The sequence below is a fragment of the Lissotriton helveticus genome (assembly GCF_964261635.1).
Source record: "Lissotriton helveticus chromosome 1_1 unlocalized genomic scaffold, aLisHel1.1 SUPER_1_unloc_17, whole genome shotgun sequence".
NCBI classification, from domain to species: domain Eukaryota; kingdom Metazoa; phylum Chordata; class Amphibia; order Caudata; family Salamandridae; genus Lissotriton; species Lissotriton helveticus.
The window spans coordinates 3,447,581-3,474,731 of NW_027611656.1; the positions used below are offsets into that span (position 1 = coordinate 3,447,581).

General features: G+C 47.7%; 1 protein-coding gene across 8 annotated transcripts in view; it reads left to right on the top strand.

Moving 5' to 3' along the window:
• Positions 1-1,140: 1,140 nt before the first annotated feature.
• Positions 1,141-27,151, top strand: part of LOC144805649 (uncharacterized) — a 749,755-nt gene continuing 723,744 nt past the window's right edge. For 2 of the 8 annotated variants that reach the window (XR_013605564.1, XM_078672171.1), the window contains exons 1-2: positions 1,167-1,293; positions 14,518-14,582. The gene's annotated coding sequence lies outside the window, so the exon portion shown is untranslated. Of the gene's footprint in view, positions 1,294-1,416; positions 1,441-1,540; positions 1,565-1,928; positions 2,077-2,170; positions 2,446-7,513; positions 7,579-14,517; positions 14,583-27,151 lie in introns of those variants that run through there. The other 6 variants (XM_078672167.1, XR_013605565.1, XM_078672170.1 and 3 more) reach the window with 6 other exon arrangements.

A 27,151-nucleotide genomic window follows, 5' to 3' on the forward strand; every position in this document is an offset into this window, starting at 1 on the left:
GTGCTGTGCTCCCTGCTGAGGTCTGACCTCACCTGGGGTGGTTTGGGTGCTGAGGGCCCTGCTGTGGGTCGGGCCTCACCTGGGGTGGTTTGGGTGCTGTGCTCCCTGCTGAGGTCTGACCTCACCTGGGGTGGTTTGGGTGCTGAGGGCCCTGCTGTGGGTCGGGCCTCACCTGGGGTGGTTTGGGTGCTGAGGGCCCTGCTGTGGGTCTGACCTCACCTGGGGTGGTTTGGGTGCTGAGGGCCCTGCTGTGGGTCTGACCTCACCTGGGGTGGTTTGGGTGCTGAGGGCCCTGCTGTGGGTCGGGCCTCACCTGGGGTGGTTTGGGTGCCGTGCTCCCTGCTGGGGTCTGACCTCACCTGGGGTGGTTTGGGTGCTGAGGGCCCTGCTGTGGGTCGGGCCTCACCTGGGGTGGTTTGGGTGCCGTGCTCCCTGCTGGGGTCTGACTTCACCTGGGGTGGTTTGGGTGCTGAGGGCCCTGCTGTGGGTCTGGCCTCTCCTGGGTGGTTTGGGTGTTGTGCTCCCTGCTGAGCCAGAGGCCAGGACTGAACCATGAGCGCGGGGTTAAAAGGGGTCTGTTCATGGACAACTGCGCATGCGCTGGTGATAGACACCGCTTCCCACAGTGCAGATGAAAGAGACATTGGATTAACTGCGCATGCGCTGAGGACAGATACTGCCTCCCGCCGGGGAACGTGTGTTAAAGAGGGCCTGATGGATGAACAACTGCGCATGCGCGGAGGACGGATAGAATGTAAGAAAGATTTTTTTCTTTCGTTCACAGCACAGTAAAGGGCGACAGCTCAGCGCCAGGACAGGTCCGCGCGGGGACACAATGAATGAGAGAAAACAGCTGCCACAGCACCCGCGGAGTATTTAAGTGCAAAGCTCCTCGGTTCGGCTCGTCTATGGGGAGGGGGCAGTGTCTTTCCTCTGCGCAGCCGCAGTGAGACGGAGCGTCATCTGTTCAGGGCAGTTCAGTCCGTACCCCGTGCAAGGTCGTAAATCGGCGATAGGAAGTAGTGTCTTCGCCTTGCACATGCGCAACTGTGACGTGCACAGAACACGAGCATTTGACAGATTCCCCACTCCAAGATGTCGCCCCTTCCACGACCGTAGTCCTTCGTTTATTGCTCTGTCGGGATACCGGAAGTCACCCAAAACGACGGCCGGTTCCTCTGCTGATGCCGCACAGATCTGGATCCCGCGCACCGCGCTCGGGCTGCGGGTTTGGACACACCGGTTCCTGTGCTGATGTTTGGATCCTCTGCTGGACTCTGCGACGGTAGAAAGGTAAGACCGAGATCCTAGGCTTCATGTCCTTTGATAGCTTCCGGGTCATCACGCTCCAAGGACCCGGAGGGAGCACGAGGGAGACATGAGAATGAATGTTTGGATGAATGTTTATACCTGAATGAACGGCTCCCTGTGGGTCTCGAGGTGAGATCCAGGCTGACCACAGACCCAAGGACCCTTCCTTATACACAGCAGGCGCAGGTGACTGTCAGCGTTTGCATCAAGAGTGAGGCCTTGATAGAGTTCAGCCGTGTGTGGCCGGGCTCGGGTAAACACGGCTTACATTGAACCCTGGTTCACCTCTCACTTTATGGGGCTGTTTCTGTGCCTCGAGAGAAGGAGTTCCCAATAGAGCCGGGTTTGCATCAAGAGTGAGGCCTTGAGAGACTTCAACAATCGGTGGCCGGGCTCGGGTAAACACGGCTTTACATTGAACCCTGGCTCACCTCACACTTTATGGGGCTGTTACTGTGCCTCGTATTGAAGCAACCGAGAGAAGGAGTTCCCAATAGAGCCGGGTCTCGGCTGAGAGTGGATCCCCGGATAACAGAGCGTTTAAAGGAGTGCTTTGATAGCTAACTTGGGGATTAAGAGCAGTATCAGACATGTGGTTTATTCTGACGCTTAGCACACTAGAACATGACCAGAGCATTTGATTTACAGATATAGCCTGATTCTTGGAAGAAAACAAGAACACATGAATCAGAGGACCCATCCTTTGGACTCATCGTTGATACTTAACAGAACCCTGTGTGGGTCGGGATTAACACCACATTGAAAGTAGGTTTCTTTGAAATATCCATCCCTCTGGGACTTCACAGAGATGGATTTTCAGACCTTTAAAAATACCCCTTCTTTATTTACAGAAAGTTATACTGGGACGGTAGAGGTGTTTATTTCTCACCTTCATGCTTGATACACTTGGGGCTCTAAGGTTTGGGACTTATGACCCCCAGACTAGAGCACATGACATCATCGGCATCATTCGGACCCAACCACAGACACGGGTTTTCACACTTGAAAGTACGAAGGATTTTGTGCACAAGGGCTATAAGGAGGTCATTTTGCCATTGGAGTTTTATCTGGATTCGCTCTCTCCATCGTATACTTATCTTCGAATGCTTTCTTTACATGTATCTTCTCAACAAGGTTAGGTTACTATTGTTTGTATACCCAACATAGACAACCCCCTTAGTTTATATGCGCTGTGGCCGTATTTAATTTTACAAAAAATAATACCAATGACTGAGAAAGATGTGACTTCTATTTAGACCATGGTTCTGTACCTTTATTTTTTACACAGCCTTGAAAAAGTCGCGGGATCACCCCCTGTAGCAAAAAAACACATGTTGGTTGTGGCCGAGAACACCAGAAAAAAACGCAAAGAAAGAAAGAATTGTGTATATTCTGTGACTCATTTACTGTACTTTTTTTTAACTTCGAGGGAAACCACATCTTACTTAAATACGTGTGCTGGGAAGTTGATTTTCTCAGGGGTGCAGAGGAGGTGAGGCCTGGCCAGGGGTGCAGAGGAGGTGATGCCTGTCCAGGGGTGCAGAGGAGGTGATGCCTGTCCAGGGGTGCAGAGGAGGAGAGGCCTGTCCAGAGGTGCAGAGGAGGGGAGGCCTGTTCAGGGGTGCAGAGGAGGAGAGGCCTGTCCAGGGGTGCAGAGGAGGTGAGGCCTGTCCAGGGGTGCAGCGGAGGTGAGGCCTGTCCAGGAGTGCAGAGGAGGAGAGGCCTGTCCAGGGGTAGCAGAGGAGATGAGGCCTGTACAGGGGTAGCAGAGGAGATGAGGCCTGTACAGGGGTAGCAGAGGAGATGAGGCCTGTCCAGGGGTGCAGAGGAGATAAGGCCTGTCCAGGGGTGCAGAGGAGGTGAGGCCTGCCCAGGGGTGCAGAGGAGGAGAGGCCTGTCCGGGGGGGGGGGGGGTGTACAGAGGATTTGAGGCTTGTCCAAAGGGTGCCAAGGAGGTGAAGCATGTCCTTTTCAGGGGTGGAGTGGTTACGAAGGAGGCAAGGCCTGTCCTAGGGGTGCAGAGGAGGGGGCCTGTCTATGGGGTGCAGAGGAGGTGAGGCCTGTCCATGGGGTGCAGAGGAGGTGAAGCCTGTCCATGGGGTGCAGAGGGGAATAGGCGTGTCCTGAGGGGTGCAGAGGAGGTGAGGCCTCTCCACGGCTGCAGAAGAGGCGAGGCCTGTCCAGATGGTGCAGAGGAGGTGAGGCCTGTCCAGGGGGTGCAGAGGAAGTGAACCTGTCCAGGGGTGCAGAGGAGATGAGGCCTGTCCAGGGGAGCAGAAGAGGTAAGGCTTGTCCAGGGGTGCAGTAAGGCTTGTCCAGGTAGTGCAGAGGAGGTGAGGCCTGTCCAGGGGGTGCAGAGGAGGTGAGGCCTCTCCAGGGGGCCGAGGAGGTGAGGCCTGTCCAGGGGGAGAAGAGGAGTGGAGGCATGTCCAGGTGGTAGAAGAGGTGGAGCCTCTCCAGTGGGGCAGAAGAGGTGAGACCTGTCCAGAGGGTGCAGAGGAGGTGAGGCCTGTCCAGGAGTGCAGAGGTGTGGCCTGTCCAGGGGGAGCAGAGGAGGTGAGGCCTGTCCAAGGGGAGGAGAGCAGGTGAGGCCTGTCCAGGGGTGCAGAGGAGGTGAGGCCAGTCCAGAGTGGTGAAGAGGAGGGGGAGGCATGTCCATGGGGTGCAGAGGAAGTGAGGCCTGTCCATGGGGTGCAGAGGAAGTGAGGCCTGTCAAGGGTGCAGAGCAGGTGAGGCATGTCCAGGGGTTGCAGAGGATGTGAGGCTTGTCCGGGGGGTGTACAGAGGATTTGAGGCTTGTCCAAAGGGTGCAAAGGAGGTGAAGCATGTCCTTTTCAGGGGTGTTGTGGTTGCGAAGGAGGCGAGGCCTGTCCTAGGGGTGCAGAGGAGGTAAGTCCTGTCCATGGGGAGGAGAGCAGGTGAGACCTGTCCAGGGGGAGAGGAGGAGGTGAGGCGGGTCATGAGGGGTGCAGAGGAGATAACTGTTCTGGAGGAGCAGAGGAGGCGAGGCCTATCCAGGGGGTGCAGAGGAGGTGAGGCATGTCTTATCCATGGGGGTACAGAGCAGGTGAGGCCTGTCCAGGGTTCAGAGGAGGTGAGGCATGTCCAGTCCAGGGGGTTAACAGCAGGTGATACCTGTCCGAGGGTACAGAGGAGGTGAGGCATGTCCTGTCTAGGGTGTTAAGAGCAGGTGAGGCCTGTCCAGGGGTGCAGAGGAGGTGGTGCCTGGGCTGGGGGTGCAGAGGAGGTGCGGCGTATCTGGGAGTGGTGCAGAGGAGGTGAAGCCTCTCCAGGGGGATGCAGAGTGGTTGAGGCCTGTCCGGAGGGATGAAGAAGAGGCGAGGCCTGTCCAGGGGTACAGAGGAGGGGAGACCTGTCCTGAGGGGTGCAGAGGAGAATGCTTTCCAGGGGAAGCAGACGAGGCAAGGCCTGTCCAGGGGTGCAGTGCTGGTGAGGCATGTCCAGGGTTCAGAGGTGAGGCATAGCCCGTCTAGGGGGTTAAGAGTAGGTGAGGCCTGTCCAGGGATGAAGAGGAGGAGGTTCCTGGGCTGGGATTGCAGAGGAGGTGAGGCCTGTGCAGGGGGTGCAGAGGAGGTGCGGCCTGCCCCATGGTGCAGAGGAGTTGAGGCCCGTCTTTACGGGTGCAGAGGAAGCAAGGCCTGTCCTGGGGTGCAGAGGAAGTGGTGCCTGTCCTGGGCTGGGGGTGCAGAGGAGCTGAGGCTGATCCGGGAGGGGTGCAGAGGAGGTGAAGCCAGTCCAGGGGGATGCAGAGTGGTTCAGGGCTATCCAGGGAGATACAGAGAAGTGGAGACCTGTCCCCAGCTGGGATGAAACCTGCTCGGTAGGGATAGGAGTTGAGGCCTATCGTGTCCTCTGTGTATGAGGAGTGTGGACCGCCTCAGCCGCTTCTCTCACCGCCCAGAGATGCTCCTTTCCAGGCAATGTATTTTATTGTAAGAGCTTGTAACCCAAGTTTTCGAAAAGTATCCGGAGTTACCATTGAGCCCCAGATGGCTCATGACAAAGGCATGTTAAATCAATGAGAACTAGTCTGTCAAGACGTGATATGAGACTCAAAACTGTATGTTAGTGATAAAAAGAAAAGGGTTCTTTCTTTTTATGAAGCCCCCATCCATCAACCTAGTTGGTGGCATGCTTCATCATCGGGCCCACCTGGTGACACCAAGTGTGTCCCTGCTGTGCTACAAGGCCTGTATTACAGCGGAGCAGGTATCTTTACTGAGTGTGCAGTGATAGTGATGTGAAAGTGAAGTTTAAAAACTGTCCAGTGTTCCCATTATCCAAAGGGATTATCTTTAATGTTTGGGCCTCTGGCAGTAGTAAAAGCAAGTGAGATAAAACAACCTAGGCACTATGGTATTATGAATTGACAAACTTTTAGAACGTAATAAAGAGGTGGAACTACAAAGGTTCAGTATCTAACATTTAATAATATTCATATTAAAAACAAACAAAGCTTTCAGCAGATGGATCTGGGTTAAAAATTCAAACAAATACATGATAATACATAAAAATGAATCAATTACCAATACATAATAATTTCAATTATACAAAATTCACAATTATCAAAAAAATATAACACAGTTATTATAATCACAGAATTCACAAATAAAAACAAGTGGCAAAGTTAATGCTTTTCTCGACGCGCGGCGACCAGCGTCTTCTTCTGGAGGAGCCACAATATATTCTACAAATAAAGAAAATGAATTTATTATCTAAACATAATAGAAAAAAAGGGGAGAATACAATTGTTACGACATATAAAAATAACCTGAACCTATAACATCCTAATAACCTATTATGTTTAGCAAATATACATCAATAATATAAACCCGATTACGGGTTTTCCATTTCCTTGTTCATTTTTACACTGGGGAGAGAACCCAGTTCTGGGGGAGGCTGCGTGGAGAAACAAATAAATAATTGGACAAGGGACCCTTAGAGACATAGGTAGTATTAAAAAGGATACAGATGGGACAGGGTGTCTTAAAAATCATTATGATTAGAAGGGCAATTTTAAGGCCAATACTCAATTTTTAGAACATTATAATAATTTTGATTATATTATGTCAATGTGCGTTAATCACTTGCTAAGCAATCGCTTGGATCAATGCCTTCAATTGATTGCACACGGAAAGGCTTTAGTACGGTACATTCTGAATAAAATATAGTAGATATGTATACATAGTCAATTTATAGGATTGGTGATACGTTTTTATGTCACGATACCATCTTCGACAACCAGGGTATATGACCCTTTAATTTCGTAATTATACTCACCTATTCTAAAAATAGTGTAGAACTAGTGAAAGTACTGATGATTCCGTTTCAAAAACGTAGGCCTCAGGCTCTTAGATAAAATAAATCAGAGGTAAACACTATAATTAGATATGAAAAATCAGTGTTGCCAATAAATTCATATACAGAATAGATAACATGGAGGTGCATCCCAAAATGGGAATAATTGCCGTTTTCGATGCACTGATAAATTTTTACCATCGACTACATATATATTGATAAAATTCAAGATATAGTATCCATGACTAATTTTTTAATAATTACCTTTATGCCGAAAGTATCTCAATTACGGCAGTGGTAACAGGGATATTTCATAAATATGTTATGTAGATGAATTTCTATAAAGAAAAAACATGAGTGTTAGAGAACTTCCTTCTCTACGGCCTCTAAAGGCTTGCCTGTTTAAACTCAAATATCAAGTACCTGATTGGCTGTGAAAAGTAGTAAAAGCAAAAAATGGATGTAGGTGGAGTAGTAAGCGAACCCAGCCGGGGGAAAGGGGCATGGGACAGAGAAGAGACTATCTGACCTTCTGGCCCTTCCACTCTACTTCTTCCTTTCTGCCCTACTCCGTTTTATGCCTTTCTTATTCCCTCTCTATCTTTAAGCATGAGTGGAAATCGCTGTAACAGAAAAGCACACCATTACTAATTTCCTTCTCCACTTTCTTACTCTCTCTCTATTTCCTTACCCAAAGTGCCTATGGCTTTGGCTCCTCTTCTATTCTGCAATATAAGTATTCTATTCTTTGGTAAACTGCATTATAAACAACTTTTTAGCACCCTTTAACTCGTGTGAGTTCATTTATTCTTTTTCACTCATTTGTTCGTTCACTCTCTGCCTTACTTTCTTATCTTCTGAATTCTTCTTACTTCTCCCTTAGGAACCTTCAGGAGCTTCCGCCATCAACCAAGCGACGAAGAAATCAGGAACTGAAGTATTCAATGAGTAAGTATTAATTCTTCTCTTTATATATTTTTTTCCTGTTTACTTTAAATTGGTATTTCTAACTAGACTACAGAAAGAACGTGACTAATCTCTGAAAATCCGTTGGTGAAGTGCGTGGTTCTAAAATCAACCGGCGCTCTTCACAGCTTGTCTAGACCTCGCACCCGTGTCCAGGAGCGCAGGACTAGACCGACAACTTCTACCGCGGTCCTCCCTGTTGGTAGTACAGGGGAGAATACCCAGTTCCACTGTATAATCACTCGGGACCATTTGCGAGCGTGTAATCTTTGCAATGCCCATTTAATGGCAGATACTGCGGGACAAAGAAGAGCTTTGATTTCTTTTTTCTGCACCTTGACAGTACCCCTTTGCAAGGTTAAGCCTCCGGGCTGAGGTTTGTGAGGATTTTGCAAGTGAAAAATGTTGGTTAATCGGGGAGCATGAACATCTGATTGTTCCACCCACGACCTATCCTCTGGGCCAAAACCCTTCCAGTCTACAAGATAGAAGATTTTCCCTCGAATGGACTTTGAAACTAAGATTCTTTTAAAGTAAAATTCTTCTTGTCCTTTCGCTAAAATAGGTTCTCTGTTCCTCAATTCTTTCAAATGGGGTGAAACCTTTTTAAGAAGAGAAACATGAAACACTGGGTGTATTTTTAGCTGTGGTGGTAGTTTTAGTTTGAAAGTCACTGGATTCACTACTTGCTCCACAGGAAATGGACCTATAAATCGGGGTTGAAACTTTCTATTTCCTTTAAGCTTTAGGTTTCTTGTGCTTAACCATACCCTGTCCTCTGTACTCAAATCTGGTTCAGGTTTTCTTTTTCATCTGCACTTTGCTTGTAGCGTTCCTTAGCTTTCATTAAGTTCTTGGTGGCAGACTCGTGTACCTTGCTAAGATGCTGTACAAAGTTTTGTGCTGCAGGCACCAACACTTCTTGAGAGGAAACCTCAGAATTCGGATGCCTTCCATAATTCAAGTAGAAAGGGGGAAAACCAGTAGAGGCATTCTTAGCATTATTATGTGCAAACTCTGCAGTCCAAAGAAGATCAAGCCACTCTCCCTCTTGATCCAAAGGAAACAGTCTGAGATACTTTTCTAACTCTTGATTGGCCCTTTCAGTTTGACCATCTGTTTGTGGATGAAAACTCGTTGGGTAACGTGTCTCAATTCCCAAACCCCTTGTACAAACCTTCCAACAATGGGATAGAAATTGAGATCCACGATCTGTGATCACAACCTTTGGAATGCCATGTATCTTACAACACGTTAATTGAATTGTGTGGCTATTTGTTTTGCAGATGACTTCCCTTTCAGGGCAACAAAATGCGCCATTTTTGAGAACGCGTCTTCCATGAGTAATACTGAACTGAATCCCTGACTAGAAGGCAATTTAACAATCAAATCCATAGTCACAGTGTGCCAGGAAAATGGAGGGGTAGGCAAAGGTCTCAATAGACCCCGAGAAGCCAGCTTATTTGTCTTTCCCATTGGACAAATCTCACAGCCTTCCACATAAGCTCGAACATCTTTGGACAACCCTGGCCACCAAAACTGTCTCCTTAACAACTCCTCCGTTCAATGGATTCCAGGGGGACCAGCCAATGGACTGTCATGACAGTCGATCAACGCTTGTTGTTGAAGTTCTTTGATTGCGAAGTACAAGGCCTTGGAATGAAACGGTAATCCATCGACAATTTCTTTAGTTGACTCCTTCTCTGCCCAGCTGCGTATTCCTTCAGAAGGTAAGGCTTCTTTGACCTTGTCTACAAGAGTTTTCTAACTAGTGGCTCCAACGATCTTAGTTTCAGGAATTATCTTTTGATCACTAATGGGACTCTTTCTTCCATCCGTGTCATTGCGAGACTTGGCATCTACCTTTCCATTATTTCTTCCTGGCCGATAAGTTATTACAAAGTCATAATTGGCGAAATACAGGGACCACCTAAGTTGGCATGGTGTGAGCGTTCTGGCAGACTTCAGAAACTGAAGATTCCGGTGATCGGTGAATACCGTCACCACATGTTTTGCTCTGACATGGTAATGTCGCCATTCTTGGAACGCATCTTTGATAGCGAGGAGTTTTTTATCTGAAATAGTATACGTTATTTCCACTGGTTGCAATTTTCTAGAGTAATATGCCACAAGATGCAACTGTTCGGTATCTTTGTGTCTCTCTGAAAGTACCTCTCCGATGGCCTGTTTAGAAGCATCAGTCTCCAGGTAAAACGGTTGAATAGGATGCGCATGCAGCAGAATTGGTGCAGTGGTCAAACTCTTCTTCAAGAACTGGAAAGCATCTTCTGCCTCAGCAGACGATTAAAAAGCTACTCCTTTCCGTAGCAATTTAGTAATTGGTGGTACCTTCAGGGAAAAATCTTGAATGAATCTCCGATAGAAATTTGCAAACCCGATTAAGCTCTGTATTTCTTTCACAGAGGTTGGAGGAGGCCAATTTAAGACTGCCTCAATGTTTTTAATATCCATGGTAAGACCTTCTGGCACAATTACAAATCCCAAGAAATCCACAGGTTTCACTCCAAAAGCGCATTTTTCAAGTTTTATGTAAAGCTTGCTTTCCTTCAGGCAATGCAAAACTCCTTTGACCTGTTGCTGATCTTCTTCTGATGAGGAATAAATCAAAATATTGTCGATGTAAACAATCGTGCATTGATCAATGAACTCCTTCAGGACATCATTAATGAAGTACTGGAACGCTGCAGGAGCGTTGCTCAAACTGTAGGGCATCACTTGGTACTCATATAATCCATACTTTGTTCTGAATGCTGTTTTCCATTCCTCTCCACTTCTCACTCAAATTAAATGTCACTCCCCATGTAAATCTAACTTCCTGAAGATTTTTTCATCTTTTAGTTCATCTAGAACATGGGTACTCACAAACTTTCTCTCGGGGGCCAAATTTACAGTGTGGTTTGTGGCCGAGGGCCACACGGGTGGAGGCGGAGTCAGTGGGGGAGGGGGAAGGGGCTAGAACGAAAAAAACTGTGAAACTGTGACCATGAAGTTGAACACAGGCCCCTGCAGCTGACGCGTTCATCCACTGAGCCAACAGACCAGCATACACACACATCTCTCTTTCTCTCTCTCTCTCTCCCTCCCTCTATTTCCTTCCCTCTCTCCGTCTCCCTCCATCTGTCTCCCTCTATCTGTGTCCCACTGTCCATCTCCATCTGTCTCCCTCCCTCGTCTACCCTCTGTCTGTCTCCCTCCCTCTGTTTCCCTCCCTCTCTCTGTCTGTCTCACTATGTCTGTCTCACTATGTCTGTCTCACTATGTCTTTCTGTCTCCCTCCCTCCCTCTGTCTGTCTCCCTCCCTCTGTCTGTCTCCCTCTGTCTTTCTGCCTCCCTCTGTCTGTCTGTCTCCCTCCCTCTGTCTGTCTGTCTCCATCTGTCTGTCTGTCTGTGTCTGTCTCCCCCTGTCTCTCTCTGTCTGTATCGCTGTCTGTCTCTATCGCTGTCTGTCTCTACCTCTATCTGTCTCTGCCTCCATCTGTCTCTGACCCTATCTAGCTCCGTCTGTCCCTGTCTCTATCTGTCCCAGTCTCTATCTGTCTCTGCCTCTGTCTCTATATGTCTTTATCTGTCTCTATCTCTATCTGTCTCACCTCACCCGGCTCTCACTCCCTGCTGCCCTCTGTCACCTCACCCGGCTCTAACTCCCTGCTGCCCTCTGTCACCGCTCCCGGCTCTCACTCCCTGCTCTGCCCTCCACCTCCCTCACCCGGGCTCTCACTCCCTGCTGCCCTCCACCTCCCTCACCCGGTCTCTCACTCCCTGCTGCCCTCCACCTCCCTCACCCGGGCTCTCACTCCCTGCTGTGCCCTCCACCTCCCTCACCCGGACTCTCACTCCCTGCTCTGCCCTCCACCTCCCTCACCCGGGCTCTCACTCCCTGCTCTGCCCTCCCACCTCACAGGGCTCTCACTCCCTGTTCTGCCCTCCACCTCCGTCACCCGGGCTCTCACTCCCTGCTGCCCTCCACCTCCCTCACCCGGGCTCTCACTCCCTGCTGTGCCCTCCACCTCCCTCACCCGGACTCTCACTCCCTGCTCTGCCCTCCACCTCCCTCACCCGGGCTCTCACTCCCTGCTCTGCCCTCCCACCTCACAGGGCTCTCACTCCCTGTTCTGCCCTCCACCTCCCTCACCCGGGCTCTCACTCCCTGCTGCCCTCCACCTCCCTCACCCGGGCTCTCACTCCCTGCTGTGCCCTCCACCTCCCTCACCCGGACTCTCACTCCCTGCTCTGCCCTCCACCTCCCTCACCCGGGCTCTCACTCCCTGCTCTGCCCTCCCAACTCACCGGCTCTCAGTTCCAGCTGTCCTCCCCCCTCCCACCCCCTCTCCCCTGTGTGTCAGCCTGGCTGACACAGCCTCCCGGGCACCCCAGTACTTCACAGGTCTTTAAACGGCCATTTGTTTGTTAATGAGGCTTTGTTCACCTCTTAGTGCCCCTGCAGCTCCACTCTTGACTGTGGCTGGAATCGCCCGGGGCCCCCACAGAGCAGGCTCTCTGATTACGCACTGCTGCTCCCCGAGGTGTTTGCTGAAGTTAAAAAAACAAACACACAGGTGCGATGTGTCTCAAGCTCCGCGGGCTGCCACTGAAGGCTTGCCGGGCCGTACTTTGAGTACCCCTGATCTAGAAGAACTGAGATCAGGGGAAGAGGCTAACGATTCTTTATTGTAATCTTGTTCAAGGCACGATAATCTATACACATTTTCAGATCTCCGTCACATTTTGGAATGAAAAATAACGGTGAAGAAACGGGGGACTGTGAAGGTCGTATGAACCCGTTTTCTAAGTATTTCTTAGGATGACGGTTTTCAGCTTCAGTAAGCGCATACATTCGGCTACAAGGAAGGTTAGATCCAGGTTCCAAATCAAATTTTGCAGTCATACCAGTGATGTGGGGGCAACTTCTTTGATTCCAAATCACTGAAAACTTCAGCAAACTATTGCTATTCTACCGGAAGACTCAGTTTGCACCTCAAACACCATCATCTTTTGCTTGCATAATAAAGCTGCTAGATTTCCATCTTGCTCGTTCTGCTTTTCTCCGAAGCAATTCTCCAACCAATAACTTGGTTGTGTTCAGTTAACCAAGGCAAACCCAGGATGATTCCAAACTGCGGAGCATCGATCAAGTTAAATTGAATCTCTTCCTTCTGACCTTCAACAGAGACAAGTTCCACAACTTCTGTGTGACTGGTTATTGGGCCGGAAGATACATTTGTACCCTCAACAGCCCTAACTGCCTCACTTCTCTTTTTAGGTAATGCCTCAGACCAATTTTCGAGGCATATTTGAGGTCACAAAAGTTCCCCGTAGCACCGGAGTCCAGCATCACGGCCACTCCTGAAAGAACTCGGTCTTGAAATCTTAGGGTCCTCGTCAGAATAAGGTGTGGAGCGGAAGATTGTAGAATATTGGCCACCTGATGAGAAATTGGAGTTGTATCCTTGTTAGCAACCACCAGCCCAACTCCTTCTACTAGTGGTGCAGAGAGTTTTCCTTCTTGAAGGTTTTTGGTTTCTTGGGACATTTCTTTACAAAATGTTCACTGATACCACAATAAAGCCATAGATTATTCTGTCAACGCTTTGCATTCTCTTCTTTGGAAAGGGGGCCTCTAATAGTTCCAATTTGCATAGGTTCGACTGCAAGTTCTTTATCACCAGATTTAACAACCTCTGTGCTGACCCGGTCAAAGCGTGGTACACTGGGTCGAAATTTGCATTGTCTTTCACCCCTTCTTTCCGTTTGTTGATAGTCTATCTCAAAAACGAAATCAATCAAAGCTGAAACTTCTGTAGGGCGATTTGGGATCTGTGACACCGCATCCTTTAAGTCATCTTTCAAACCCCAATAGAACAAGACTGCCCTTTTGGCCTCCGGCCATTCAGTTTCTACAAGTTTGTTAAATTGGGCCAGGTAAGTGACACGCTCTCGATTCCCTTGCCTCAACTCCAGTAATTCATTATCCAACTATCAAAAATTCACAAAAACACTTTCTTGAATTCCTCGAAGTTCTATAAAATTGGGGAGTCTTGGGTGACCAGGGGCATTGACCATGAAGCTGCGTCTCCATTGAGATACAACAAGATGGAAGCTCTACAAGATTGTGCATCTGGGAAGACAGTGGGTCGACACATGAAGTACAATGAGCACTGAGTTAAGAAATGTGGGCCTTCATTTAAAATTTGATTACCATATGTTTCTCCTTGACTCCTATCAACTCTTGTTGAATCTCCTTAAATTTCCTAATTTTTTTTAATTGAACCCTTTAGCCATTCTGCTCAGGTGAGTATTGACGTGGGCACTTCACTCTGTTAAGGGTCGTGGTTACTCACAGTGCCAACACTCCCAGGAGCAGAACTATGAGATTTTCCAAATTCGGAGCAGAACTATGAGATTTTCCAAAGTCCACCACTGGTTTTCCCACAGCCACCAACTGAAGAGTGTACTAGTAGCCGTGTGAACACAGCCGGGAAAAAGGGGAATGGAACAGAGAAGAGACTGCCTGACCATCTGGCTCTTCCACTCTACTTCTTCCTTTCTGCCGTACTCCGTTTTATGCCTTTCTTACTCCCTCTCTCTCTTCAAGCATGAGTGGAAATCGATGTAACAGAAAGGCACACCATTACAAATTTCCTTCAAATCCTTCTCCACTTTCTTACTCTCTCACTCTCTCTCTCTCTCTCTATATATATATATTTCCTTACCCAGAGAGCCTATGGCTTTTGCTCCTAATTTATTCTTCAATATAACTATTTTATTCTTTGGTAACCTGCATTATAAACAACATTTTCGCACCCTTTGACTCGTGAGTCAATTTATTCTTTTTCACTCATTCGTTCATTCACTCACTGCCTTACTTTCTTATCTTCTGAATTCTTCTTACTTCTCCCTTAGAAACCTTCTGGAGCCTCCGTCATCAACCAAGCAACGAAGAAATCAGGAACTGAAGTATTCAATGGGTAAGGGTTAATTCTTCTCTTTATATTTCTTTTTTCCTATTCACTTTAAATTGGTATTTCTCTCCAGTTCTAAATTACCGAACTAACTAACCGACGCACCGAAGCGCTCGAACATGCGCCTAAGCCTGGCACAAAATTGCGCTATTTCTATCTAACTAGACTACAGAAAGAACATAACTAATCTCTGAAAATCCATTGGTGCCTCGGTTCTAAAATCAACCGGCGCACTTCACAGCTGGTCTAGACCTCGCGCCCGTGTCCAGGAACTCAGGACTAGACCGGAAACTTCCACTGCGGTCCTCCCTGTTGGTAGTGTAGGGGAGAAGGCCCGGTTCCGCACTATAATCGCCCGCGACCTTTTCCGAGTGGGTGATCTTTGCAATGCCGGTTCAATGGCAGATACTGCGAGACAAAGAAGAGCTTTAATTACTTTTTGATGCACCCTGACACCTGTTCAGGGGGTGCAGAAGAGGTGAGGTTTGTACTGTGCTAAGGAGGAGAGACCTGTCCTGGGCTGGGGGTGCAGTGGAGGTGCGGCCTATCCAGTGTAGAAGTAAACCTCAGCAAGGCCCACCAGTGCAAGGGGTTCGCCCTTCTCTGCACAAAGTCCTCAGACCATAGGAAGAAGTTGGCACAGACCTGGAAAATAGATAAGTATAGTTTATTAACCTCCGGAGGTGGTACTACAGTCCACACAACACCCTTCAGTATTGTATGGAGTAGCACACCGAACTAAAGCACATGGCCCCTTTTATACACAAAGAGGGGGCTCAAAGAAGGTGGTACAAAACACACGAATGAGTTTTACATACATATAAGGACATTTTAGAAGCACAATCGATGAGTGGGCGGAGTTAATGGTTCTCGAGACCTTCGAAAACACATTCCTATCTGGAACTAATTACTAACATCTGCAGACTCTACTGGGCATGCGCTAAAACAGGAGATACTAAATATAGCCTGTTGCTGGCCAGATTTCGAGCGCAGATAACCAGGAAGTAGGACAAAACACACGGTGAGCACATGGCAGCATATGACAGACAAAATGGCTGCCGCAAATACAAAATGGAGTCGACTGAATTGTTACGATAGTTGCCAAATACAGCATGTCTTCTGCTAATGCTTAATCTAATCGCTGTCAAATTACAACATACGACCCTTTCAGCATTAGCTGAAGACATTCGACTTCCTGGGATAGTCTAAATATTCATCCTGTATATCAATTTTCATAATTTCAGCTACTTCTTTGTCTAAAATACTTTGTACTTTCATATCTGCAGTATTTCTCCTAGCTGGTATACAAGCAGTAATGCACATAGAGCATAATATTGGACCACATTGCACACATATACAACATGTAAAGATGATCGCAATTATAATACACAGGACAGTCAATATTTTCCAGCCCCAAGCAGAAACTTGAGTCCAAAACCATCCCGCAAAAGTCCAAGTACCATTTTCTGTATGAATTTCTGCAGCAATCCTATGGAGTTTATTTATCGCATTATACACTGACGGTGTGTGATCAGGGATGAACACACAACAACTACTACCAATGATGCGACATGCACCACCTCGGTCAGCAAGCATAACATCTAGCACCATCCTGTTCTGGAGTGCAACAACTCTTGCAATTTTCAGTTCTTCAGTAATATTTCCAAGTGCTATAGCTGCCTGATTTGTAACAGCTTCCACAACCCTAGTCAATCGTCGCACTTTCCTACTATTTAATGCAGCACCTACAAAAAAGAACAGTCCTAGATTAAAGTCCACATATTGCTGTAAACTAGTATCTGTTTGATCGACATCATCTGTACTTAATGTCCTTTTATACAGATTCATGGTAATATTACTTAACAATTTAAGATCTCGATGATGTGATGCAGGTACTAAAAATACAGGGGGCAATAAAAACGATACATAACATACACCCGACCACCCAGCTGGTAGTCGGTAATACCCATAACTGCCACATACAAAGTATGTGTTATGTGAAGCTAGGAAAGAACTATCATTTATTCCATCTATATTCAAAACGGTAATGCAGTCACTTATTACAACAGGCATCTGTCTAACACTTTGTACACATAAGTTTGCTTTAGTCTTTGTAACAAAAATCACAAAGCGTTCACTTTCGGCAGAGTCTCTTGTGTTGGTGAAGACATATGGCGTTGAAATATTGTCCGGTCGGTATTCCTCCCATTCCCGTTTAGTTCCATTAGCTTGAGGATACCCATCTTTGTCTTGATAACACTCTTTATTTAAACGGAAAAGAAGTCCACCTACTGTAGGCTTTTGGTTGCAAACGAGAGAGTGAACCAGGCTCGACAAGAGCCATTATGTGAGAAAGGAAGAGGTATAAAAGGTGTTCTTTCTTTTGATGAGCTGGCATCATCCCGCATACCCAACAATTGGTTGTGTTTGTGGCATTATGAGTATTGTTGAGATAAGATTGACGATGCTTCTGCTCCTGATACAGGAGCGTAAAGAAGAAGTGCTCCTCCGGTATTGGCGTAGTTGTAACAAACAACTCACGAGCAGGAGTTGTCTTCTCAACAGACCAAGTGATTGTCGCCATAATCACCAAAGCAGCAATAAACCCTAAAGCACAAAAAATCTTCTTTCTCTCCATTTCAATAACCGCACTAGACAATTCTTCCAGAAACTAAAGTAGTCGTCAGAGCTCTTACCCCTGGGTAGCCGTTGATTTCTTCACCACGGGCCAAGACGGGTGTCACTACTCTAATGCATGGCTGACCCCCCCCCCCATGCCACATCGGCTCTCCGTTTCACTGACCCAGGGAATTCTCAGACAACTTTCACAGGTACTGCAAACTCCTTCATCGGCCTCAAATTATATCTCGATGCTCCAGGGATTGTCGGGTCCGGGAAGAACTCCTCGGATCCGTCAGGTGTCATGGCATGGCCTTTCTCCGCAGTCAAAACCTCTCGATGGTCGGTCAACACAGCAGGCTCCACCAAGGCAGGAAGTACTCTCCGGCAGTGAGTACTGTGGACCCAGTTCTTCCGATTCGTGACTCGAACTGCTGTCCTCGTAGCAAGTAATACTTGCTCTGGTCCGTGCCACCTCTGCTCCAGACTGCTCGACCTCTCGAATGACTTCACCATGACAAAGTCACCCGGTCGGAGTTCATGGCCTTCACCTGTAGATCTATCAGGTAGTGCTTCTCGAACCTGTTGATGAATAGAAACCAAGTTATCAGTTAATTGTGCCAAATAGTCATTCATTAAGACACAAGGTACATCATATACAGAACATGGTTTAGGAACTCCCCAGATATTCATTGGCCTCCCGAACACAATCTCGTAGGGAGTGAGACCTGTCCAGGAATGCGGCACTGGTCTAATAGACAACAATTTCAGTGGCAACGTACCTGGCCAAGTCAAAGAAGTAGAAGCCTGTATTTTCGCTAATTTCAACTTCAGAGTAGCATTGTATCTTTCCACCCGCAATCAGCAGGATTAGTGGAACGCCGCATGGAACTTCTGTTTGATCCTTAATCCTTTCAGGACATACTTGATAACATTCCCTATAAAGTGAGGTCCGTTATCACTCCACAAAAGTCTACAAACACCATATCTAGGAAAGAATTCCTTCAAAAGCACCTTTGCCGTAGTAATAGCAGTGTTGTCCTTTGTGGGGTACGCCTCAATACACTTACTAAAGGCACATACCACCACCAAGACATACTTCAGATTATTGCAGCGTTCAAGCTGAATATAATCCATTTGCAAAACTTCAAAAGGTGCAGTTGGTGTAGCAAAACCTCCTGCAGGATTACGTGTCCCTTTTCGTGGAAGAGGTGTGGCGCCGCGGCCAGGGCGACTGACTCCGGAATCTGGGGATCACGGTTCGATCCCCGGCTCCGGCAGCAGATTAGCCCAGCACCATGTGACTCTGGGCAATAGCTTGCTTAATCTTCCAGACGGCCCCCAGCGCCTAGAGACCCTTACGGGTGATTGTGCGCTTTACAAATGTGGATTATTATTTATTATTTTCCAGGATTAAATTGCAAACAAATCATACATGATTGTACTACTCTCTTAGCTGTGATTACGCAATTTCTGGATGCTCCCAAACTTGCGTAAGCAATTTCACTATTGCTGAAGCTCCAACATGTGCCAGCCCATGTGCCATCTGAACCATAGGTTGTACAAAAGCTATGGGCAACTTCCATTTATCCATTTGCTTATTTCGCCAACAACCTTCATCATCCAATCCTCCATCTTTAGACCATTGCTCTTGTTCTTTCTCAGAAGCGGCTCTCTGTATCTCTAATACTTCTTGCCTAGCATCGTGCCACCGCTCAGCTTGCGACTTCACTACATACATGGAAGTAGTGCTGGGCTGTTTCGCAGTCTCACGTGCCACTCGATCTGCAAAGGCATTTCCTTGTCCCACCTTCTCTGTAACTTTCTTGTGAGCACTACATTTCACAATAGCTATTCTTTTTGGGTATGTCAACGCAGTCAAAAGGTTATGCACTAATTCTCTGTGCATTATCTGCATCCCATGTGATGTCAGAACACCTCTTTCCTTCCAGAGCAGGCCAAAATCATGCACCACTCCAAAAGCATAGCGGCTATCTGTATAAATGTTCACACACAACGAAGAGGAAGCGTGTCGCCGTCGCTGCCCTCACAACTCCGAAGGAGGGTGTCGCCGCTGTAGTTGTCGCACCGCATCAGGAGAAGAATCTCGCAACGAGGTCGGAGCGTGTCGCCGTCGCTGTGCCTGCTGTTGCAACTCCGAAGGGTCGCCGCTGGAACTGTCGCTTTGTACCGCATTGACCGAGAGCACCTTGCATCCCCGAGAAGCGCGCCGCCATCGGAGCTGCTGCCGTCGCATCTTGGATGTCGCTGCTGTAGTTGTCGCATCAAGCAGAAGCTTCACGCATCGTGGGAGAAGAGCGTCGCCGCTGGAGCTGTTGCCGTCGTAACGTATGGGTGTCGCCGCTACAGTCCACGCATCGAACCGAGGACTTCTCGCATCCCCGAGAAGTGTGCCGCATCTGGGAGATCTTCACGTCTTTATTTCTTTGTATCTAAACTTTGCCGCATTTCCCATCGCTGCGACATGAATGAATGAATATGAATGAATATATACTTGGTATAGCGCATGGCTACCCTAAGGCATCCCAACGCTTTGACCCAGGACAAATCACCATCACTCATCGGAAAAGGAAGGTTTTTAGTTGTTTCCGGAACATGAGATGGTTCGGTAGGAGTCGGGTGCTCTCAGGAAGATTATTCCAGAATTTGGCCGCTTGCAGAGAAAACCGCCGACCCCCCGTACGGGATCTTTCGATCCTAGGGACTGTCAGGAGATTGAGTTCACTAGACCTAAGGGTTCTAGAGGGCCAAGAATATCAGGACCGTTATTTGTGATGGATTTGTGGACCATACACATGGCCTTGAAACCTATCCTCTCCTGGATCGGTAGGCAGTGTAGAGCACGCAGAGCAGGCTTAACCGAACTGTGTCTGGGGACTTTAACCAGAAGTCGAGCAGCGCAGTTCTGAACTGACTGCAGAATTTTGATAGTGCCTATCGGAGCGCCAAGATAGAGTGCGTTAGAATAATCCAATCGGGAGATGATCAAGGACTGGACCAGGAGTCGTCTGGAATCGGGAGGAAGGAGGTTCAAAACCTTCCTTAATACCCTAATCAGGCCAAAGCATGTTGCGGCCACCTTCCTTGCCTGCACTTGAAAGCCGAGGGAGGGGTCAAGCCAGACTCCCAGACTCTTGATATGTTTCTTTGGGGTCGGGGGGGGGACCCAGGCAACTCGGCCACCATGGATTGAGGTTCAGAGGAGCCTTGTAACCCATGATCATGATCTCGGTTTTAGTCCCGTTAAGTTTCAGAAATGAGGTTTCCATCCAGTCACAGACCTTAGTGAGACAGGGGGACAGATTGTTTGATCCAGAAGTCCCGTCTTCAGACCTCATAAGTGAGACCACCAGCTGGGTGTCATCGGCGTAGGTGACCAATTTTATTCCCCAGGGAAGTACCACCTCGGCCAGGGGCCTCATATAAATATTAAATAAGGTGGGGCTTAATGAGGATCCCTGGGGAACGCCATAGTGAAGGGGGAACTGTCTTGATGTATACTCCCCATCAAAAATAGAAAATGTTCTTTCTGCTAGGAAAGATTGGAGCCATTTAAGGGCAACACCGGAAATACCAGCCTCGCCGAGGCGGCTGATCAACAAGGAGTGATTGACACGTATCGAAGGCAGCGCAGCCTCCTGCATCTTCAATATTCCTAGCTTTCTCCACTACAACCACCAGGGCGGTCTCAGTGCTCTGTTTTGTTCTAAAACCAGTCTGAGTTGGATGCAGCACTGCCTCATTTTCAATAAAGGCGGATAAAGCTAGATTTACATGCTTTTCAGTGATTTTACTCATCCCTGGCAACAGGGAGATAGGGCGATAGTTTGACCAGTCCTCAGGATCAAGATTGGCTTTCTTCAATAAAGCTTTGACTCTGGCCTGTTTCCACAGTGGGGGAACCACTCCAGTGGAAAGGGAGGAGTTGATAACATCCCTCATGATAGGTACTACCACCTCAGAGACTTGTTTTAGGGCGGAGGGCTGGGCCATGTCCGATGGAGAGCCCGATTTAAGATTCTCCAAAAGTTTTTCTACTGTGGAATGATCTATCAAGGGCAGAGCATCCAGAGTAGGTGAAGAGACCAATCGAGTCGTGAGCTCAATGGGGTGTCCAAGATTATTTGTAGCTTCCTTCAAACAGAAGGAGGAGTAGATGGTAGCAACCTTGGAGCTAAAAAAATTAGCTTACTCTTCGCACCGTTTTAGAGGATCGGCCACTTCATTCAGGGGACTAGGCGGAGTAACCAGAGACTTGAAGATTTTATACATTTCCCTGGGGGAGTTAGCGGCTTTAGATATCTCAAGCTGGTAAAAAGAGGCTTGGGCTAATTTTAATTGGGTCTTGTAAGTCCTAAGAATAGCTCTGTATTCCGATTTATCCTCTAAGGTGAAATTCTTTCTCCACTTCCTCTCTAGCCTCTTACAGTTCAGTTTGAGACATTTCAATTCTGCGGTGTACCAAGGCATTTTATTGAAGCCTCCACGGTGCACTATTTTGCGTTTAGGGAGGATTATCCTCCCTAATTAACGGAAGGGAGTCCTTTAGGGATGATGCCAACTTCGCCAAAGGCAGTTTTGACCAAGTCCGACCTGTCTTAGCGGTAGTTATAGAAGGCTGGACAGCAACCGTAGGCGTCCATGCAAATGAAAGTAGTGCATGATCTGACCATGGAATAGATAGCGACTCCTTCCATTGCATGTCCGTGAGATTGGTGTAAAAATGGTCAATCAAATGGCCAGCAGAATGAGTGGCTCCCTCCACAATTTGTTTCAATGCTAAAGCCCCCATTCCCTCTAAAACATTTTGCGAAGTCAGTGCTTCAGGGTCATCAATATGAATGTTAAAATCCCCAATAATAGAGAAATCTGAAGAGGTACTGCTAGGATGAGAAATTTTTTCAAGGAGGGCATTACAAAAGCCATTGTAAGAGCCTGGTGGACGATACAGTAGGATACCCGAAAGTGTACAGGTAGGCGAGAAGGAAATAGCGAATTCCAGACTTTCGCAGTCTGACAGTGGGTTATCCACAGTGCGACACTTAAATAAGTCCTTACAAATAATAGCTATGCCTCTGCCCCTGCCCTTGGGACGATCAAGCCTGCTTATCACGTAACCATGGGGCAAGGCCCTAACAATATCCGGGCCTGAGACCTCTGAGAGCCAAGTCTCAGTAAGAAACAGGACATCAGGACTATATTCCTCTAACAGCAGGTGGATTTCGACGGTATGTTTAGGAAGTGAACAGCAGTTCAGGAGCATTAGGGAGTATGTAATCGGAGTACAGGTGGAAGATGAAAGAGGGCCCTCCTGTTTGTCTTCACAGTGTGGACAGGAAATCAGTGGAGGGATAGATGGGGTTATAAGTGGGCAGAACAAACCCCCACTAAGTGCCAGCAGTTGATCTCTACCGTATAACAGGTCATCTTTTCTCCTGATGTCAGTCTCCCTAGCCCCTGGTCCCGTCCTGTCACGGACGGGCACAGACGGGCTTTCCTTGGGCGCTCCTTCGGCGCGGGACCGGCGCCTCCGCTGCTCGCGTCCGCTGCGCAGAGGAGTAGCCATCTTAATTTATACAATTCCGCCTACCTCCTTCCCCACCCTAGAACGCTGACCTGCCTCACCCAGTATGGCCGCCTCCGCGTACCAACACCACTCAGCTAGCAATAGGCTGAGAGGGGTCACACTGGTCCAGAAATACGGCGCAAAATAAACTAAAATGCGTGCGTTTTAAAATCCGGACTATACAATTATTAAATCAATTGTGCAGCGTGACAGAAATTAAAATAATGCTACATGTGCCAACACAGTTTTACAATGTTAAAAAGACGAACAACTCCCGGCTTCCGCCTCAGGAGTGGCATGATGTGCAAGGGTCTGACCAGAGCGTTTCACAGGGCTCAATTTATACAATTCCGCCTACCTCCTTCCCCACCCTAGAACGCTGACCTGCCTCACCCAGTATGGCCGCCTCCGCATACCAACACCACTCAGCTAGCAATAGGCTGAGAGGGGTCACACTGGTCCAGAAATACGGCGCAAAATAAACTAAAATGCGTGCGTTTTAAAATCCGGACTATACAATTATTAAATCAATTGTGCAGCGTGACAGAAATTAAAATAATGCTACATGTGCCAACACAGTTTTACAATGTTAAAAAGACGAACAACTCCCGGCTTCCGCCTCAGGAGTGGGATGATGTGCAAGGGTCTGACCAGAGCGTTTCACAGGGCTCAATTTATACAATTCCGCCTACCTCCTTCCCCACCCTAGAACGCTGACCTGCCTCACCCAGTATGGCCGCCTCCGCGTACCAACACCACTCAGCTAGCAATAGGCTGAGAGGGGTCACACTGGTCCAGAAATACGGCGCAAAATAAACTAAAATGCGTGCGTTTTAAAATCCGGACTATACAATTATTAAATCAATTGTGCAGCGTGACAGAAATTAAAATAATGCTACATGTGCCAACACAGTTTTACAATGCTAAAAAGACGAACAACTCCCGGCTTCCGCCTCAGGAGTGGGATGATGTGCAAGGGTCTGACCAGAGCGTTTCACAGGGCTCAATTTATACAATTCCGCCTACCTCCTTCCCCACCCTGGAACGCTGACCTGCCTCACCCAGTATGGCCGCCTCCGCGTACCAACACCACTCAGCTAGCAATAGGCTGAGAGGGGTCACACTGGTCCAGAAATACGGCGCAAAATAAACTAAAATGCGTGCGTTTTAAAATCCGGACTATACAATTATTAAATCAATTGTGCAGCGTGACAGAAATTAAAATAATGCTACATGTGCCAACACAGTTTTACAATGTTAAAAAGACGAACAACTCCCGGCTTCCGCCTCAGGAGTGGGATGATGTGCAAGGGTCTGACCAGAGCGTTTCACAGGGCTCAATTTATACAATTCCGCCTACCTCCTTCCCCACCCTAGAACGCTGACCTGCCTCACCCAGTATGGCCGCCTCCGCGTACCAACACCACTCAGCTAGCAATAGGCTGAGAGGGGTCACACTGGTCCAGAATACGGCGCAAAATAAACTAAAATGCGTGCGTTTTAAAATCCAGACTATACAATTATTAAATCGATTGTGCAGCGTGACAGAAATTAAAATAATGCTACATGTGCCAACACAGTTTTACAATATTAAAAAATTGCTTGTTGTGGAAGCGCAACGCAACCTAAGGTACATTGACGCAGAGTGTTGCATCTAAAAACTGAACTGAACTAAGCTTAAATCTACTGTTAGATTTGGGTGTCTCTGGTTGGCACGGGTAAGTACTTCTGACAGGCAGGGACCCTCTCCTCTAGTCAGGATAAGGGGATTACCCTCTTAAAATAACCCCTGCTCACCCTCTAGGTAGCTTGGCGCGAGCAGACAAGATTTATTTCAGAGGCGTTGCAAGTTAAGCATTTGTGACCACATACAGTAACCCAGTGACAACACAACAAATGGACACCACACTAGTATTATATCAAAAATAGTTATCTTTATATAGAGACTTAGCACAAGACCAAATACCGACAAAATGAGCCGCAATACTATTAGCAATATAGAGTTCTTGTTGAAATGCGTATTTTAGAGTTCTGTGCGCTTCGTACCCTTCGTCCGGCTCTCACGGTGATGAAAATACCCAGAAAGAGTCTAACAAACTCAGCGGACACTCCTGTCCGATGTGTACCAAAATGCGGTGCAAGTCGTACACAGTACCTTTGCTTTGATGAGTTTGTCACAGACGATGCGTTGAAAAAGAAAGCGTTGTACGCGGCGATGTCCTCCTGTCGCGGTGTGAGCTACGGCTCGTTGACAGCGCCTGTGCGGGTAGGTGAACGCAGAGTCACGTTTCTTGAGGGGACGGTGCCTTATGCGGTGCGAACTAGTGCAAGGGTCTGACCAGAGCGTTTCACAGGGCTCAATTTATACAATTCCGCCTACCTCCTTCCCCACCCTGGAACGCTGACCTGCCTCACCCAGTATGGCTGCCTCCGCGTACCAACACCACTCAGCTAGCAATAGGCTGAGAGGGGTCACACTGGTCCAGAAATACGGCGCAAAATAAACTAAAATGCGTGCGTTTTAAAATCCGGACTATACAATTATTAAATCAATTGTGCAGCGTGACAGAAATTAAAATAATGCTACATGTGCCAACACAGTTTTACAATGTTAAAAAATTGCTTGTTGTGGAAGCGCAACGCAACCTAAGGTACATTGACGCAGAGTGTCGCATCTAAGAACTGAACTGAACTAAGCTTAAATCTACTGTTAGATTTGGGTGTCTCTGGTTGGCACAGGTAAGTACTTCTGACAGGCAGGGACCCTCTCCTCTAGTCAGGATAAGGGGATTACCCTCTTAAAATAACCACTGCTCACCCTCTAGGTAGCTTGGCGCGAGCAGACAAGATTTATTTCAGAGGCGTTGCAAGTTAAGCATTTGTGACCACATACAGTAACCCAGTGACAACACCACAAATGGACACCACACTAGTATTATATCAAAAATAGTTATCTTTATATAGAGACTTAGCACAAGACCAAATACCGACAAAATGAGCCGCAATACTATTAGCAATATAGAGTTCTTGTTGAAATCTGTATTTTAGAGTTCTGTGCGCTTCGTACCCTTCGTCCGGCTCTCACGGTGATGAAAATACCCAGAAAGAGTCTAACAAACTCAGCGGACACTCCTGTCCGATGCGTACCAAAATGCGGTGCAAGTCGTACACAGTACCTTTGCTTTTATGAGTTTGTCACAGACGATGCGTTGAAAAAGAAAGCGTTGTACGCGGCGATGTCCTCCTGTCGCGGTGTGAGCTACGGCTCGTTGACAGCGCCTGTGCGGGTAGGTGAACGCAGAGTCACGTTTCTTGAGGGGACGGTGCCTTATGCGGTGCGAACTAGTGCAAGGGTCTGACCAGAGCGTTTCACAGGGCTCAATTTATACAATTCCGCCTACCTCCTTCCCCACCCTAGAACGCTGACCTGCCTCACCCAGTATGGCTGCCTCCGCGTACCAACACCACTCAGCTAGCAATAGGCTGAGAGGGGTCACACTGGTCCAGAAATACGGCGCAAAATAAACTAAAATGCGTGCGTTTTAAAATCCGGACTATACAATTATTAAATCAATTGTGCAGCGTGACAGAAATTAAAATAATGCTACATGTGCCAACACAGTTTTACAATGTTAAAAAATTGCTTGTTGTGGAAGCGCAACGCAACCTAAGGTACATTGACGCAGAGTGTCGCATCTAAGAACTGAACTGAACTAAGCTTAAATCTACTGTTAGATTTGGGTGTCTCTGGTTGGCACAGGTAAGTACTTCTGACAGGCAGGGACCCTCTCCTCTAGTCAGGATAAGGGGATTACCCTCTTAAAATAACCCTTGCTCACCCTCTAGGTAGCTTGGCGCGAGCAGACAAGATTTATTTCAGAGGCGTTGCAAGTTAAGCATTTGTGACCACATACAGTAACCCAGTGACAACACCACAAATGGACACCACACTAGTATTATATCCAAAATAGTTATCTTTATATAGAGACTTAGCACAAGACCAAATACCGACAAAATGAGCCGCAATACTTTTAGCAATATAGAGTTCTTGTTGAAATGCGTATTTTAGAGTTCTCTGCGCTTCGTACCCTTCGTCCGGCTCTCACGGTGATGAAAATACCCAGAAAGAGTCTAACAAACTCAGCGGACACTCCTGTCCGATGCGTACCAAAATGCGGTGCAAGTCGTACACAGTACCTTTGCTTTGATGAGTTTGTCACAGACGATGCGTTGAAAAAGAAAGCGTTGTACGCGGCGATGTCCTCCTGTCGCGGTGTGAGCTACGGCTCGTTGACAGCGCCTCTGCGGGTCAGTGAATGCAGAGTCACGTTTCTTGAGGGGACGGTGCCTTATGCGGTGCGAACTATTC